At 39.3% G+C, this 8,105-nt stretch overlaps 1 pseudogene; it reads right to left on the bottom strand.

Moving 5' to 3' along the window:
* LOC111982345 (zinc finger protein 180-like) overlaps positions 1-7,680 on the bottom strand; it is a 14,684-nt pseudogene extending 7,004 nt beyond the window's left edge.
* Positions 7,681-8,105: the final 425 nt, after the last annotated feature.

Below are 8,105 nucleotides of genomic sequence, written 5' to 3'. Positions count from 1 at the left end.
ATAAAAGGCCCACAACAGCAGAAATCCACTGTTTATTTTAGCTGAAAGGTGATGCCCATGTTAGTACAACAATTTACATCTGTAATGAATGTTTAACTTCTCTAGGATAGGGGGCAGCATTTCACATTTGGATGAAAAGCATACCCAAATTCAACTGCCAGCTACTCATCCCAGAAGATAAGAAATGCATATTGGTAGTAGATTTGGATAGAAAACACTCTGAAGTTTCTAAAACTGTTTGAATCATGTCTGTGAGTATAACAACTTATTTAGCAGGCGAAACCCAGAGGACAAACCATTCAGATTCTTTTTTGTTTTTGAGGTCACTCTCTTTTCATAGATTTCATTGGGAAACCGATTTCTAATAGACTTGCTTGCAGTTCCTACCGCATTCCACTGGATGTCAACCGTCTTGAGAAATTGGTTGAGGTTATTCCTTTGTGTAATGAAGAAGTACGGCCATCTTGAATGAGAGTCACATTAAGTGTCCTGTTAGATAGAAGCGGTGAGCAGAAAGCTGGCTAGAGTTGGTTTTAATCCTGTATTGAACACAGGTCTTAAATTTTATCGATTATTAACGTTAAAAATACATAAATTGTATTACAAAAGTAGTTTAAATTTTGGGGCAAAGTTTACAGGTAACCTTTGAGATATTTTGTAGTCATGTTTGAGCAATTTGGAAGCAGTGTTTTTCTGATCAAACGCGCCAAATAAATGGACATTTTGGATATATTCGACGGAATTAATCGAACAAAAGGACCATTTGTGATGTTTATGGGACATATAGAGTGCCAACAACAGAAGCTCGTCAAAGGTAAGGCATGAATTATATTTTTTATTTCTGCGTTTGTGGTCGCACCTGCAGGGTTGATATATGCTTCTCTCTCTGTTTACTATGGTGTTATACTCAGATAATAGCATCGTTTGCTTTCGCCGAAAAGCCTATTTGAATTCTGACATGTTGGCTGGATTCACAACCAGTGTAGCTTTAGTTTGGTAACTTTCATGTGTGATTTAATGAAAGTTTGATTTTATAGTAATTAATTTGAATTTGGCGCTCTGCATTTTCTCTGGCTTTTTGCCAAGTGACAGTAGCATCCCGCCTAAACTCAGATTTTTGGATATGAATATGAACTTTACCGAACAAACATAATGTATTGTGTAACATGAAGTCCTATGGTAGTCATCTGATGAAGATCATCAAAAGTTAGTGATTCATTTTATCTCTATTTCTGCTTTTTGTTACTCCTCTCTTTGGCTGGAAAAATGGCTGTGTTTTCTGTGGCCATCTACTGACCTAACATAACTGTTTGGTGTGCTTTCGCCGTAAATCCTTCTTGAAATCAGACATGCTGGCTCAACAAGTGTAGCTTTAATCATGTGTGATTTCATGAAAGTTGGATTTTTATAGTAATATATTTGAATTTGGTGCTCTGCATTTTTTACTGGCTTTTGGCCAAGTGGGACGGTAGCATCCCACATATCCTAGAGAAGTTAAATGGTTTTACAAACTTATTTGACAATTGTCTTAAAAAGACAGTCAGTGATCAACAACAGTCATATTTAGTCTTATTTTTCTCTCTCACTTTAGTAGTAAATTTAATGATTCTAAAAAATAAATTATTACAGAAACTCTAAGCAGTGTGCCAGACCACTTTTGGTCACCAATATTGGCCCCTTTCTGCGTTTGCTAAAATTTCAGCACGAGGCGAAGCGCACGCAATTTGGTTGCAGAAACTCCTCCCTGAGAATGCAGAAACCGTTAGTTATGGATGTAGTATATCTGCGTGGAGCAAAAAAAAAATGGCGACATTGTGAAAAAACGACAATGTATTCAGAATATTACCACAGATTATCAGAGCAAGATCAGGATGCTACTCAAGGAAACTCACATTAAGCTCTGTGTGTCGCTATTCACTAATTCACCACAAAGTTCTCTGATAGGCGACAGCAAAAATGAGAAATGCGAATGAGGAAACAGCTAGTTATCGATGTAGTATTAACTGCATGGAGCAAAAATGGTGAGTTAGATTTTAGTTTTTTTACAAGGTATTCTGAATATTACAATGCAAGATCAGGAGTGCTCCTCAAGGAAACTCTGGTTAAGCTCTGGTGTCGATATTCACGAATTCCCCGCCGTGGGAGAAAACTCATAGGCTGACAAAAAAAAATAAAAAAAATATAAAAAAAATAGCCTCAATTTACAGGTTGATTATGAGTGCATTTCACATTACTTTGGATTATAATTGTAAGGCTCGTTTGAATCTCCTGCTTAATATGTTTGTGTTATTGTCGCAAATCAACTGCTTTATACTTAAAAAAAAACACTTCAACCAGTAAAATTATCTTTGGCTAGCTTTGTTACCAGCCTAGCATTAGCATTCAATGAGCTTGTCAATGAGCATTTAGCATTAAAGCTAACAAATGCTGTGTCCAAAACAGGTATTTTGCAACTATCACAACCAAATATATTCTTAGCGACTGTACAAGCAATAATCAAAACAACAACTGTAATACCCCATGAGAACGGTCCCAGATGGTGAACAGTTTATTTAGCAGTAATAACCTGGTAAATCTAGACTGTTGAATGGTCCCAGATGGTGAACAGTTTATTTAGAAGTAATAACCTGGTAAATCTAGACTGTTGAATGGTCCCAGATGGTGAACGTTTATTTAGAAGTAATAACCTGGTAAATCTAGACTGTTGAATGGTCCCAGATGGTGAACAGTTTATTTAGCAGTAATAACCTGGTAAATCTAGACTGTTGAATGGTCCCAGATGGTGAACAGTTTATTTAGAAGTAATAACCTGGTAAATCTAGACTGTTGAATGGTCCCAGATGGTGAACAGTTTATTTAGCAGTAATAACCTGGTAAATCTAGACTGTTGAATGGTCCCAGATGGTGAACAGTTTATTTAGAAGTAATAACCTGGTAAATCTAGACTGTTGAATGGTCCCAGATGGTGAACAGTTTATTTAGAAGTAATAACCTGGTAAATCTAGACTGTTGAATGGTCCCAGATGGTGAACAGGTTATTTAGAAGTAATAACCTGTAAATCTAGACTGTTCAATGGTCCCAGAAGGTGAACAGCAGTTATTATCCCTCACGGTGGCCGTTGTACTTGTTTATGACGTGACTCTGAGTCATCAGGTTGTCATGGGCTGCATGGGTGTTTTGGTTTCACTCTGGGTTGAGTAGACAAACAGAGAGGGGACAAAGTCTCCTATTTCAGTGGCTGATAATACAGGGGGCGATCCAGGATTGGTCCATTTTAGTTGTAAACTGATGCTATACTGTATATGAGTCTTGATATTAATAAAGAGGACAATGTGGGACATTGGGATCACATTTCTAAATGATGGGAAACTAAAACACATTTCATGCAGTTCCACATGTGAACTCACAGGGACAGAAGACTATATAACACTGAGTGTACAAAACACGATGAACACCTTTCCATGACAGACTGACCAGGTGAATCCAGGTTAAAGATGTGATCCTTATTGATGTCACTTGTTTACATCTCATAAAGTTATGAAACTATTTGGAACCAGATATCCCAGCTCATTAAGTTATATAAGTAACTAAACTATTTAGAGGCCAGATATCTCAGCTCATTAAGTTATATAAGTAACTAAACTATTTAGAGGCCAGATATCTCAGCTCATTAAGTTATATAAGTAACTAAACGATTTAGAGGCCAGATATCCCAGCTCATAAGTTATATAAGTAACTAAACTATTTGGAGGCCAGATATCCCAGCTCATTAAGTTATATAAGTAACTAAACTATTTGGAGGCCAGATATCTCAGCTCATTAAGTTATATAAGTAACTAAACTATTTGGAGGCCAAATATCCCAGCTCATAAAGTTAAACAAGTAACTAAACTATTTGGAGGCCAGATATCTCAGCTCATTAAGTTAAACAAGTAACTAAACTATTTGGAGGCCAGATATCTCAGCTCATAAAGTTAAACAAGTAACTAAACTATTTGGAGGCCAGTATCCAGCTCATTAAGTTATATAAGTAACTAAACGATTTGGAGACCAGATATCTCAGCTCATAAGTTATATAAAGTAACTAAACTATTTGGGGGCCAGATATCTCAGCTCATTAAGTTATATAAGTAACTAAACTATTTGGAGACCAGATATCCCAGCTCATAAAGTTAAACAAGTAACTAAACGATTTAGAGGCCAGATATCCCAGCTCATTAAGTTATATAAGTAACTAAACTATTTGGAGACCAGATATCCCAGCTCATAAAGTTAAACAAGTAACTAAACGATTTAGAGGCCAGATATCCAGCTCATTAAGTTATATAAGTAACTAAACTATTGGGGGCCAGATATCTCAGCTCATTAAGTTAAAAAAGTAACTAAACTATTTGGAGGCCAGATATCTCATAAAGTTATACAAGTAACTAAACTATTTGGAGGCCAGATATCCCAGCTCATTAAGTTATATAAGTAACTAAACTATTTGGAGGCCAGATATCTCAGCTCATAAAGTTATACAAGTAACTAAACTATTTGGAGGCCAGATATCCCAGCTCATAAAGTTAAACAAGTAACTCAACTATTTGGAGGCCAGATATCCCAGCTCATTAAGTTATATAAGTAACTTGAAAAATGCTACTCAGTTTTGCTGCACAAAACAAATATTGATCCAGGAGGGGATTCTCTGCTGTTACAAAGCTTGATCTTGAAGCAGCTACCCACTAAGCTAACAAGCTGCTAAATTAGTAAACCAAAAATGAACAACTGTAGAGCATTTAACATCTTTTAGACAGTTGACTTAAGTTATAAGATATCTAGCTTGGCAAACATTTAGTTAGGAATTCCATACTGTAGCTAGATCACCTGGCGCATTGTTGCACAACAGTGAGTGACTCAACAAGGCTCCGGTCTCTAGTTGTGTGTTGTCTGTGAACAAACACACGTGACTGGGGACTACCAGGTAAGCTTTATAATGACATTATGCAACAGGTGCCGAAGACGATCCCACAGGTGAAGAAGACGGATGTGGGTTGATCTTGGGATGGCGTGGTTACACGTGGTCTGCGGTTGTGAAGCTGGTTGGACGTACTGTCAAACTCTCTAAATGTTTCTAAAGGGGCACCTTGTCCTGGTGACATTAAAAGGCCACTCTAAAATGTGCAGTTGACACACAACAACATGCCACAGATGTCTCAAATTTTTGAAGGAGTGTGCAATGGGCATGCTGACTGCAGCAATGTCTACCAGAGCTGTTACCAGAGAATTTAATGTTCATTTCTCTACCATAAGCCGCCTCYGTCATTTTAGAGAATTTGGTAGAATGTCCAACCGGCTTCACAACCGCAGACCACATGTAATCACGACCTCCACATTCGTCTGAGACCAGCCACCCGGACAGCTGATGAAACTGGACTATTTCTGTTTGTAATAAAGCCATTTTGTGGAGAAAAAATGGCTGCACCCCTGCCCAGCCATGTGAAAGCCATAGATTAAGGCCTAATGAATTTGTTTACATTGACTGATTTCTTTATATGAACTGTAACTCAGTAAAATTGTTGAAATTCTTGCATGTTACATTTATATATTTTTTTAGTATTTGAGTGTCCCGGATTTACATTTTTACTATGTTACGTCTAGTCTGTGAGACCAGGCTGTAAACCGAGGTAGTTGTGATCAATATGATGAACCCGTTTTCACATTTAAAGAACCTGGTGAAAGAAAACAGTGTGAATGTAATAAGGACAATGGACTTTACTCAGGAGTCATTTAACTAAATGGTAGCGTTTTCATTTGACTTAGAAAGAGTAGGATCACATCGATTTCTATTGATTGTAGCAATATACCTGAGAACACAGCGTTTAAGTCAGTCAGTACTCTCAAGTCAGACTGAGATATTCGCTTGACGTCCGGGCAATCCAATCTTCTCTCCATCAATAAATGCAAAAGGACAGCTGAAAGATGCTCTCTTCCCTAACCTTTATTTATTGTTTTGAGAGACGGGGTTCCTCCCAGGTAGATGGCCTGGTGAAGGATCCTTTAGGGTCAAAGTAGTGGGATGGCCTGTGTAGGATCGTTTAGGGACAAAGTAGTGGGATGGCCTGGTGTAGGATCCTTTAGGGACAAAGTAGTGGGATGGCCTGGTGTAGGATCCTTTAGGGACAAAGTAGTGGGATGGCCTGGTGTAGGATCGTTTTAGGGCAGAAGTTGGGATGGCCTGGCTTGCTCAAGGATCCTTTAGGGCAAAGTAGTGGGATGGCCTGGTGTAGGATCCTTTAGGGACAGTAGTGGGATGGCCTGTGTAGGATCCTTTAGGGCCAAGTAGTGGGAGTGTGCCTGGTGTAGGATCGCTTTAGGGTCCAAGTAGTGGGATGGCCTGGTGTAGGATCCTTTAGGCCAGAAGTAGTGGTGGATGGCCTGGTGTAGGATCGTTTAGGGCAAGTAGTGGGATGGCCTGGTGTAGGATCCTTTAGGCCAAGTAGTGGGATGGATGCCTGGTGTAGGATGGTTTTAGGGCAAGTAGTGGGATGGCCTGGTGTAGGATCCTTTAGGGCAAAGTAGTGGGATCCTGGTGTAGGATCCTTTAGGCAAAGTAGTGGGATGGCCTGTGTAGGATCCTTTAGGGCAAAGTAGTGGGATGGCCTGGCTTCCCAAGTGGTGTGCAGCGGTTCTTAAGGACACTGCCATCTCGAGTTTGCTATAGGTGCTCATGGTACAGACCCTGGTTCGATTCCAGGCTGTATCACAACCAGCCATGATCGAGAGTACCATAGGGCGACGCACAATTGGCCCAACATCGTCCGGGTTTGGCCGGGTAGGCCGTCATTGTAAAGGTTAATAACTTGTTCTTAACTGACTTGCCTAGTTAAATAAAGGTTAAATAAATAAAAGGGTTAATTTATGGCCAAAGTATTGGGATTGGGTGGTGGGTTTTGGGGGATAGTGTATAGGTAGGTGCAGGGTTAAATGGTGGTGCAATTTAACATTTTCCCTTTTCCAGTTGTCAAATTGTGCAACCCCCGAAAGGCAGCAATATAACGTCTAGTCACAAGACCAAGACTTGGCCCTGATTGTAACAAAAACATATATGGCCGATTTGATTGTGGCTACGTTACTGTGACTTTGCCCTTTAGTTCAACAACTGCATTGTGCTTCTGGTTTAAGACAGTAARTTACTTACTGGTGTTAATCAGATCCTCCTCCTCTTCTTCTTCTTCTTCTTCCAATATACCAGTTATCTCTCCCTCCTCTCCWAAATCTGTATCCTCCTCTTTCTCGTCCTCTTCCTCTTTCACTGCAACATCTTCATCTTCTTTTGTTACTGTGACATCCTCCTCTTCCTCCTCTTCTTTCACGACAACGTTCAGCCACAGACCCTCTTTCTCCGTCCAGTAGACCTCTTCTTTAGCAGGAGGAGAGTAGCTTAGTGAACTCATGGTCGGGGATGTTAGCTAACAGTTAGCTAGTTAGGCTAGTGAACTTAACCAGCCAGCTAGCTACGTTAGCTGACTAATTACAACTACGTAAATATGAAATTAAATGGGATAACTAGCTAGACGACAGAAGTATGTCACAGTGGATAATATACATGAACGAGTCTAGAGCTTCAATGTTTCAGCTAGCAAGCTACCGAGGTGGCTGACCACTGTCGTTTAACTATAAAATAACATGGCTGACTAGTTGGCTTGTCATTAGTTATCACACCCACAATGTCATCATTGGCCATCGTAAAAATATATGAAAACAAACATGATATTTTTTGTGTTCATTTAAGGTTAGACATAAGGTTAGGTTTAAAAATCTGATTTTAATAAGAGAATTTGTAGAATTGAGAATTGGGCGAGGTTTAGCCATAATTATGACTTTGTGACTGTGGTAACCAGTGACGACCGACTAGCTGTTGTTGTTTAAAGAAGAGTCCGATTCACCACCACGTCACATTCTGGCAGACTTGCCTGAAACACCCACAGCGCCCTCTCTTGATTGGAGTGGGAAACGCAGTTGAGGGAATGTTATATTTTATTTTCTTACAAAAAGTTAAAACAATTTCAACGATTGGTTTTATTTCATTTCACACTCTCTCTTTGACCCCTTCTCTCTCTCT

This window comes from Salvelinus sp. IW2-2015, linkage group LG21 (genome assembly GCF_002910315.2).
Source record: "Salvelinus sp. IW2-2015 linkage group LG21, ASM291031v2, whole genome shotgun sequence".
Taxonomy (NCBI): Eukaryota; Metazoa; Chordata; class Actinopteri; order Salmoniformes; family Salmonidae; genus Salvelinus; species Salvelinus sp. IW2-2015.
This window is presented reverse-complemented; position numbering and strand designations above follow the sequence as displayed.